The following is a 10,321-nucleotide window of genomic DNA, read 5'->3' as shown; positions in this document are numbered from 1 at the left end:
AGTAGGTTTAAGTTTTTTAGATTGATCAGTTTTGCTGAACTATTAAATATTTTGGGTGCAGTGTATTTTTTGCATACAGGTATAACAGAATAGCTTTAATGTTTGTTTGTTTGTTTTTTAACTTGAGTATGAACTTATACAAAAAGCAGCAAGATATTAAAAAAACAGTTATATTGATTAAAAAACTCACTATATCGGATTCATATCGGTATTGGCCGATATCCAAATTTATGATATCGGTATTGGACATAAAAAAGTGGTATCGTGCCATCTTTAATATGTATTAAGTATTATTTCAGAATAATTTGCACTTTTTGCTTTTGCCAGTGACTGAAGGAGAATGTAAGGCTGAAAAGCAGCTTGTTTAAGTTTTAGCTGTGTCTGAACGGGTTTGAAATATTACAGAAACTTAAGCTTAAAAATGTGCAGATTTTTTAATGCAATATTGTATTTTCTTCAGTGTACACTGTAATACACTGTGTTTTGCATTCCTGACTTGTATGAAATTCTTAAAGCTTATAGTCCAGTTACACACAGTGGTAGAAATAAAGTAAGTATATTTACATATAAGTATATTAATATAATTCAGAATTTCAAGACATGCTTGTTTTTTTTCAGTATTTTGATTTTATCTTAATTTCACCCCAATACATTTATGACTGACTGATACAATGATTAACCCAATACATTCAAACCAGTTTGACATGGGTCGACTTACACAGATGTCAGCTGTTAGACATTATTCTTAAAAGTGACTCTCTCTTACAAAACTTGTATTATTATATTCGTATTAGAAATAAACCACAACAAAGACTAGAGAGAAGTACCAAAAAGTACATACAAATTTGTTTTTCACAGTGTTCTCTCTATCTCTCATTACCTTTGACTCCATAGTTTTATCTTACCAAGCCTTTGACAGAATAATAGTGGGTAATAATTCTTCTGTGCTGTTACTCAACCATAATTGTGATAAAACTGCTTTTACTTATGTGTGAATGGGTAGTGTAAAGCGCTTTGGGGTCCTTCGGGACTAAGTAAAGCGCTATACAAATACAGGCCATTTACTTGCATCGAAATGCTACTTAAAATGTCTTTGAAGTTTTCACTTAAGCAAAGCACTACAGTTTTTCTGAGATGCTATAACAAACACAGTATTGACAAAAGTCAAAGAAAATATGAATCTTCAGCGATTGCTACTATCGCCACATTTTAGATTAGGATCGTGTATTTTATGCCACATAAAATACATCCTAGCCGGGAGAAATCTGTGTACTAGTAAAAAGTCTTTGTAATAACAGGGGTCATAAAGATCCACTTTATTTGATGGGATGTGCAATCCAGCAGTCTTGAAGCCCATGTGGGACACAGGACCAAGTCCTGCTTTGGCCAGACATATCCCCATGTAAACGTCATCAATGGGAAGAAGGTTAATGGATTTTGACATTTTGTATATGACCAAAGCTGTATAGTGAGACAGGAGGTAGCCTGCACCCCCACAGTAAGGAGGGTATGAGTCGGACTCATGCACCTGAACAGGAATATAGTACTTGCTGTTATTCCCTCTAATAGGCCCTTTTCCCTGGATAAGATGGCCAGTAAAGAGGTGCTGGCTTCCGTCATTGTCCTTGAGGCTTTGCAGATACTCGACCATGTTGTCTGTGTTGGCAAAGACGTCGTCATCACCATTCAACAGGAAGTGGGCATTGGGACAGTTCCTTTCCATCCATTCAAGAAAGAGTATCTGCTTCAATGTAAGGTTGTAAAATGTGTCACTGAAATCCCATTGGAGGATGTCGTTGTGCTCCTGTTGCTCCAGCTCCAGGAGTTTGTTCAGCCTTTCCTTCTCAAACCCGCTCTCTGTCGTTCCTGAGATGAAGATCCGTCGAATCCACACACCGTTGTGTAACCTCTCTTCACCCTACGTTTTGCGCAGCACCTCTCTGCGTTCATAGTTCCCCGGAGAGCTTTTAATGACCAGAAGAAGAAAGACTTCTCCAGATTTATCAGCTCCTCCACATTTGTCCGGAATGTCCAGTAGCATGGGGAAGTGGCGACAGTGGCGATAGTAGAGGAAATCTTTGATATGCTGAGGAAGTGTTTGGAATCCTGGGATGTTGGCGGTAGATGTGTTTTGTTGACATTTTGGCCACGAGGACATATGAGAGTTTTTCATAGGTGTCTTCTTTTGAACGCCTTTGCTTCTGGTAGTCACAGGTACAAAGTCAAACCCACGGTGGAAAAATCCAACCCTCCAAAGAAGGAAAATCAATAAAAAAAGAACTCCAGCTATCGGGAGATTTTTTGACTTTCTTATTCTCATCCTTTAAACTCTGCAAACCAAAACAAGGAAGAACTCTAACAACAATAACAGCAAAAAAGGTACGCATCAAAACCATTAGGACAAGTAATTACTAAGGCACAGCCGAGGAACAAATCAGTTACTGACTCACCGACCTCATTTCAGTTTTCTCTAACTGTCAGGTTGATGAAAATAGATTCATCTTTTGCTATAATATCAACATGTGACACATATATTTATATTTTTAAAATAATAACCACATTAACTCATACAAACCTTAATGCAGTGAGATGTGGTGAAATGTGATAATTGTCTGATTAGCTTCATCAAAATCCAGATTTAATCCAAGTTTCAATTTCCCAGGACAGGCATAGTATGCTGATCACTTAAGAATCCAAAATTCACAGTTTAGTTTTGCAGTTTCTGTATAGTTTAAATGTAAGCTAGTCACTTCCTAAAAAAGATTTTATTCTGTCTGCTGCCACATCTTAAACCTCATAGCTGCAAGAACGGATGTTTGTTCTTGCGCCCAAAGATATGAGGGTTGCACCGAGCCGACTAGGCGGTGCTTGCATTAACGTAGACAGGATGATAAAGAAATATATCTGCTCTGACGTTTTCAAATATTTTAATGGGATAGACTGTGCACTCCCACATTTAATAATATATGTATTTAAAAAGGGCTAGATTTACAGGTTTTAAGGTTCTGATAAACAGACAGAAAAGCACACTCTCCATGCTATTCACTCTTTCTCTTCACCATGGCCTCAGTACTCTTCTCTCTAGTTTTTATTTTTCTTACCCTCTCACTAACCGCAACTCTCCATCAAACACCCACATTTTTGAATGAAGTCTGAGGGGTTTATATCGCTGTCATATCTCGCGAAAAAGTTGGAATCACTTCATGAACCAGTCACGTGGTACAGCCGGGCAGCGAGGCTTCGGACGTCATCATTTTCAGCTCCTCCCATAAATGAAGCAAGCCTCGATACGCGCATCGCGGAAACGCCCCCTCCATTACTCGACACAAGCTTCGAAGCCTCGATACAGAACGTCACATCACTACTGACAGTGGTTTTTGGTTCAGATTAAAATGACTTTCAGAGCTTGTTTTGTTGCCATGTTTGTGTTTCCTTTATACCAATCTTCTTGCTCAACACTCTGAAATGGTTGAGTTGTAAAAATCGTGTGTGAAATTAGGACGCCAAACAAGACTGAATAGCAGAATAGCAGATTTCCTTACTTTTTGCGTTACGTTTATATGGACTGTTTTTCCACTGTAATAAAAAAAATGTTTCTAATGTTTTCACATTTGTGTCATTTAAAGCTGTTTGTGGAGCCAGTATGCAGGACTCAGAGGCAGAACTGAACTCAAAAGCAGCTTTATTGCTTAAAGGAAAACTACAGACTAGGAGACAAGGAGGAAACTGGGAACGGAAGTAATAATCAACTTAATAATCAACTAGGAGACTGAAACACGAGGCAGACATTCAACATGATGGAGTTTGCGACAAATGACAAGAGGAGACAGAGAGCTAAAATATACCCTGGGTAATCAGGGAGATGGAAAACACACAAGTGAACTAAATCCACCAATGAACCGAGGAAGGCAAAGCATAGCATAACACACAGGGGATAAGGGACTATCAAATTAAAAGAAGGAAACAAAAGCAGGGAGGGAGACCCAGACACAGGGAACAGATAAAGAAACTAATGAACTGAGAAGCTCTAGGAAAGAGAATATAATTTCTTAAATCCAAGAAAAATAGAACACACTGAAAATACTGGTTCAGAGGCCGAGGACCATGACAGTTTGATTAATCCATTTCCACATTTTAGTTATTTCATGAGCATTAGAGGAGAATATATAGATCAAGATCCAGTATGGCAGAATAGGTGTAACACTGCTTGTGCAATCGTAAGATAAAGAAACTACATTGTTTCTTTAATTTAAGGTTTTAAATATGATAATAAAACTCAGTACAACACAACTGGTTCCAACCAGATTCTCCTCCTCAAATGAACAACAGTGTAAGACATATTACACAAAGACTTCTGGAGCAGTGTCCTTTGGAGAGACGAGGCCAAAGTGGAAATGTTTGGACATAATGGACAACACCACTTTGGACAAAACCAGCACATCAACACAAACACCTCTTACCACCTGTCAGCACAGGGGTGGGGAGGTGATGATTAGGGCTTGCTTTCCAGCCACAGGACCTGGGCACCTTGCAGACACTGAGGTGAACATGAACTCCTTTATACCAAGGTATTTTAGAGTCAAATGTGAGGCCCTCTGTCTGATAACAAGAGCTTGATTGAAATTGTGTCGTGCAACATCACAGTGATCCTAAGCAAATCAATAACCACATGTCTGAAAAACAAAAATCAAGGCATTGCAATGATTCAGTCAAAGTCTAGCTGAACCATTGCAACACCATGCACTTCAAGTCGACTGAATTGTTGTGGCGGGAACTTAACAAATGCTGCAAATCTCAAGCTTTTGTAAAATCATATTATCTTGCAAAGAATAAAGAGGCCCTTTTATCTTTATTCTTTAAAGGTAAACGAGGAAGAAGATAATAGAAGGAAATAGAAAATGCAATCTAATTTTACTAGAGACCTCATTTATCTAATCACAAATATTTTCATGATGCACTTTATTCTATGCGTGGGTGACTTATCTGACTTTTACACGAGGCACTTATACACTGAACCAACAACCAGTCTACTAATCTACAGTTGCACAATATATACTATGTACTCAGGAGGATTGTGTTTCAGGAAGTAGACTGGTGTTATACTGATCAGACCAGCGTTTCCTGACTACATATCATTGTCTCAAAGAGCAAGATAATGAACTCCAACGTGCAAGTATAGTGGCGATAGAAAAAAAAAACATTGTACAAAGGAGTATGTGTGACGGGGCGTGGTCAGCTGCCAGGCCCCCCTCATGGGTTTAGTACCGATGATGAGTGAGGCTTCCTCCTGACATACAAACACTCCAATTCAAGGAGTTCAAATGGTTTATGTTCCAGTTGCCTTTTGATGTTTTGATTATGTTTTGATTATTGTACAGTGTGTCCTGGGCCCTGTTTCAGGAAGCCGGTTTAGAAAACTCAGAGTTAAAAATGATACGCAGGGTTGAGTAACCCCGAACTGTCCAACTCGGAATATTCGGTTTCAGAAAGGCTGATAACAATTAGTTCAATCAACGCGGAGTTGCTTTAACCCCAAGTGAAGCGCGCGGACGAGGATACATAAAGCCCTGATAAGTGGAGCACAGATTAAGCGAGTCACCATGGAGACGGAGGGAAAGAAGGCGCGGTCAATGTATTTCACAGCGCTTGAGGCCGAAATTCTGATGGCAGCATATGCCGATAACATGCAAATTTCTCAGAAAAAAAGTAACACAGCCTCAGCTGCAAAACAAAGGGAGCATGCATGGCAAAACATAGCCGACAGAGTCAATACGTGAGTGTTAATATAAACATTGATCTAGGGATTTCCACCCATTTAACACGTTATTTTATCATATGTTATTTTATTTGTTATTTTATACATTTTATTTTGTGATGTGATGTGAGCGCAGGTGCAACCCAACAGGCCCCAAACATGCCTGGCAGCAAGTAAAAATGAAATATAAAAATATAGTCCAAACAGGTGAGGTGTAATTGTATTATGAGCCATGGTGCTTGGTCTGTTTGTCCGATGTAAATCGATTGCAGTTAGAGGCTACATTAATTTTCTTTCTGTAAGCACTTATTGAAATTATCTGAGCACATTACAAGTACATATTTGCTTACTCTGTATGCTCAAATGTGGCCCGTTATAGCCAACAGAAAAAAAGCGGAGGCCCGAAAAACAGGTGGGGGTCCTCCACCACCACCACTCACAGAGGCTGAGCAGTTGGCCCTCAGCCAAAACAGTGGGCGCCCTGTGGCCAAAGGCATCTCTGCGGGGACATCCTCTGAGTCAATAACCCCGCAAGACACAAGTGCCTACATAGGGGGTAAATTCAAAATAATACATGATGTGCATACATCCTTTCTTCACAGTCACCTTTGCAGTGCGACACATTCATTTGATAAACTCTTTACCATAATGGATTATTTTGTAGTGAAGTTATTTTCCTACTGATTTTGCCTTCCCTCAGCCTTGGTTGTCTTTGAGAGCATAATGACAATGAAGTGTAAGGTGATTGGTATGTTTGTTAATTGCCATTTGGTCCCTTGTAAGTTATAAGTGACCTGTATAAACCTCATATTCTATCAGTTGATGGTGTACTGCATCTGGTGCAGCCTCCTGTTGAGCCAGACCAACATGCAGTTGTGAGTAATACTCCACAGATTATATGAGTTTACAGTAGAACAGCAATGTTGTTTATTTCTTTACTACAGGAAAATAATGAAGAAACATTGACAGCTGTTACAGAGGAGGAAGCAACAGAGACACTTTATGAGGTGTACATCTTTTAATACTTTGTGTACAGGAAACACAGGCGACCAATAAAGCCAGTTGAACAAAAAATCTGTTTATTCTTCTTTCAACATGTTGAGGTGATGGGTCAAAGGAAATGATTGTGACATATGGTGTCTCTGACTGCTCTTCCATCTTGTATGTCCGTGGGAGGGTCAGGATGTTCATGGTTTGGATCACTGCTGATGTTTGGTTCAGAAGGACAGTGTTCTCCTCTAATTGTGGCAATGTTGTGAAGAATCACACATGCCACAATAATGTCACATGCCCTTTCTGGGGTGACCCTGAGTCTTTGCAGGCACTGGAACCGGGCCTTAAGCATTCCGATAGTCATTTCAATTCTGGCTCTTGTCCTGCAATTAGCCAGATTATATCGCTGCTGTGGGCCCGGTTCAGGGTCAGGGTAAGGGGTAAGCAAATAGGGTAAACATGGATACCCCCTATCACCAAGCAAGTAGCCAGTGAACTCTCCTAAGACAGAAGGATACACTTCAGTTCAAATGTCCCTGAAGCAATTGGTCTTTATATATTTTAAAGTATTCTCAACTCACCATGTCCAAATTTTGTGCTCAGTGTACATTCACGGAATATTTGTGAGTCATGGACAGAGCCTGGCCACTTGGCTTCCACATTTGTGATAATGTTGGCAGCATCACATATGATCTTCACAGTGCAGAGAACACAAATTAGCATCCATTACTATAATGAAATAATTTGTTAGTTTGACATGCTACAGGGAACTATGTACCTGTACATTAATGCTGTGGAAAGACTTCCTGTTCACATAGTCTCCTTCATTTACTGAAGGAGCAATGATTGGAATGTGAGTGCCATCTATACAGCCAATCACGCCTGGGAACCGTGAGAATAAATGTAAAATTTAAGTAGTAGTCCAAGTATCACCACATCATAAATTAAGTTTTGGTCATCCTGATACCTGCAATTTTGTGGCATCCCTCTTTGATAAATCTTGTGGGTCTATGACCGGGGAACACCACAAACGAGTACAGGAGACGTTTCAGTGCAACTGTAACATTCCTGACTGCCCGACAGACGGTAGCCTTGGAAACGTGCTCAGCGTCACCAATATTATACAGAAAGCTCCCGTTTGCAAGAAACCGAAGTGCAATACAAATAATATGTACAGAACTGAGAGGATGTCCACGATGTGTCACATGCGTAATATATGGCCTGAGGATGTTATCCAAATAAATTATAGATTGTGCTGAGAAACGGTAACGTTCACACAGAAAATCATCAGGAAATGATAAAATGTCCAAACGCGCTCTGATCACTCTCTCCCGGCGGAGAGCTCTGCGGAGAATTTGGGCTTCACGATCTACTGGCTCTTCAAGGAAGGGGCACGCCATGTCCGACACTTCCTACTGTCAGGTTTCCGACAAAGGGGCGGAGACAGTCAGGGTTAGTTGTAGTAAACCTGCTAGGGGGCAGGTTAGCTTCACGGAGTGTGTCGTCATAGTGACTCACTGAGGCTTCATCTAAACTCGCTTTGTGAAACCGAAAACCCAGAGTTTTCGTTAACTCAGGGTATACTTACTCAGTTTTTCCACTAAACCGGCTTCCTGAAACAGGGCCCTGCACTCGAAGCCACAGATAACCTGGAATCAAATGAATTTTCAAAATGCTACCTCTCCATTTTCTCAGAGCAAACAAATTTATCTGATACAGTGACTTCAACACTGACTAATAAAGGAGCCACCCCATATTTAAATAGAAAAGATGTCCTGGAGGTGGAGTCACCTAGCAAACCCTCATCAACACTGTGGCAAGTGAAGCTCTCGCTGTTGCACAGACAGCTGATGCATGTTTTACTTCTATGCATGAAACAGTTGGGAAATGCTGCTCATGTTCTTACTTTCTGCAGGAAGAAGTTCGAATGCACACATTCAGATCATAGCAGAACTGATAAAATACAAGTCTGAAAAGATGCTGATGGGACACAGCGTGTGACTGGAGTGCTGTGTGACAAATTGTGGTTTCTTCGTACCTCGCAAGTCAAATGTTAGATCTCGGAAGTGACGGAAGTTAAAAAATAATTTTAAAAAAGGGTTTGTTTTGCTTCTTAGCAAGTATGACTATTTGGGCATTCAAAAATGGCTGATGTGGTGCATTTTTGCCTTTGGAACATGCTAAAGAGTTCTTGTTAATGATACACACTTTAACACTTTTTCCAGACAATTGACTTTTATACAACTTGCTATTTTCTGGTACATGAGATTTGGAGGGGCAGCAAACAGGCAGGCAGTTATCCAACAAGGAAGTCCTTGTCCATGCTGTCATTTCCATAGAGTGTTTGAATCAGATTAGCAATACCAGCTATCCTCTTCAGTCTACCCGAGAAAATGCAAGTAACTATTTGAACAGTTATTAAAGTAACCTATTTGCCATTAAAGACATCCTTAAATACCAAACACTGATTGGGCAATGCAAAGCAGGTGCTGAGTTAAAGACCGAAAAAAGGGCACAGTAACCGCCGGCCCACCTCTTCCCCTGAGAGGGAAAAAAAACAAGCCTTGTAGGCGTTGCTTTCAGTTAGCGTTGCTTTGTCTGTTATGTTGGCTTTCATCCTCCCTTAATTTAATTCTTAACATCTTTTAAAAAACCTAACGAATTTAAAACGGACCCAAACAGTCTCCTCACATTCCTCCACCTGGTGTTAAGTAAGGTTAGAATTATATAACAATTTTTTTTACAGACATGAACAAAATCCAAGGCAGCTTATAAATATTTATCCCAATGTTTATTACAAAATAATCCTCCAAAATGTCTTGCGCAGGTACACCCAAACAAAAAAGGTCCAAGGACATTATGCGTACATCTTATTTAAAACGATTGTGTACTGCCAGTGTATGCAGTTCACAGTTACCATTTAAAGCTGTTTAACCGTACAACATATAGCCCCTTACTTAGCAGCATTAAACCCAAACAGATTTGAACATTTGTGCATATATTCGATTCAGCATACTGAATCTGCAACAACAGATATTGATTCTTAATGAAACAGTGATCCTGCATTGGATTGCCTACTGGCAACTACTTGTAACGGCTTTTACCGACACCCAGTTGTTATGTTCTGCAACACTGATGTAAGGCACAAATCCCTTTGTGTAACAGAAATATTGAGGCTGAAACAAACAAAATAAAGAAGGCTTAACAGAACAAAGAGGATTAAGAATATAATATATATATATATATATATATATATATATATATATATATATATATATATATATATATATATATATATATATATATATATTACACCTTTTATTCTTAAGAAACCCTGAGAAATTATTTTGGATGATATCTGCGGCAACACAAGCGTCAGATCTAGAGCTGGGCATTGTTCAGAAGTTTACAGGTACAATTAAACTGCAGTGTAAAATTTACCAAATGTAGAACTTAAAATATCAAACCAACTCAAACATGAGTTCAATCGTTCTTTTTAGGTGATGAATTGCATTGTTATTTGTCCTGTTTTATTTAATGTATGTATTTATTTTTGGAGAAGTCTCAGTATAT

General features: G+C 39.3%; 1 long non-coding RNA gene and 1 pseudogene across 2 annotated transcripts; both read right to left on the bottom strand.

Moving 5' to 3' along the window:
* Positions 1 to 62: 62 nt before the first annotated feature.
* LOC145420369 (N-acetyllactosaminide beta-1,3-N-acetylglucosaminyltransferase 3 pseudogene) lies at positions 63 to 2,791 on the bottom strand (annotated as a pseudogene). The gene has a single exon (XR_013901675.1). The product of XR_013901675.1 is annotated as an N-acetyllactosaminide beta-1,3-N-acetylglucosaminyltransferase 3 pseudogene (transcript).
* A 3,963-nt stretch (positions 2,792 to 6,754) lies between these two features.
* Positions 6,755 to 8,164, bottom strand: LOC145420405 (uncharacterized). Its single transcript, XR_013901708.1, has 2 exons — positions 7,330 to 8,164; positions 6,755 to 7,249 (listed from the first exon to the last, which is right to left on the bottom strand). It is a non-coding gene; the product is annotated as an uncharacterized LOC145420405 (long non-coding RNA).
* Between the last annotated feature and the right edge of the window lie 2,157 nt (positions 8,165 to 10,321).

The sequence above is a fragment of the Astatotilapia calliptera genome, chromosome 15 (genome assembly GCF_964374335.1).
Source record: "Astatotilapia calliptera chromosome 15, fAstCal68.1, whole genome shotgun sequence".
NCBI lineage: Eukaryota > Metazoa > Chordata > Actinopteri > Cichliformes > Cichlidae > Astatotilapia > Astatotilapia calliptera.
The sequence above is the reverse complement of the archived record's forward strand: the minus strand, read 5'-3'. Positions and strand labels throughout refer to the sequence as shown.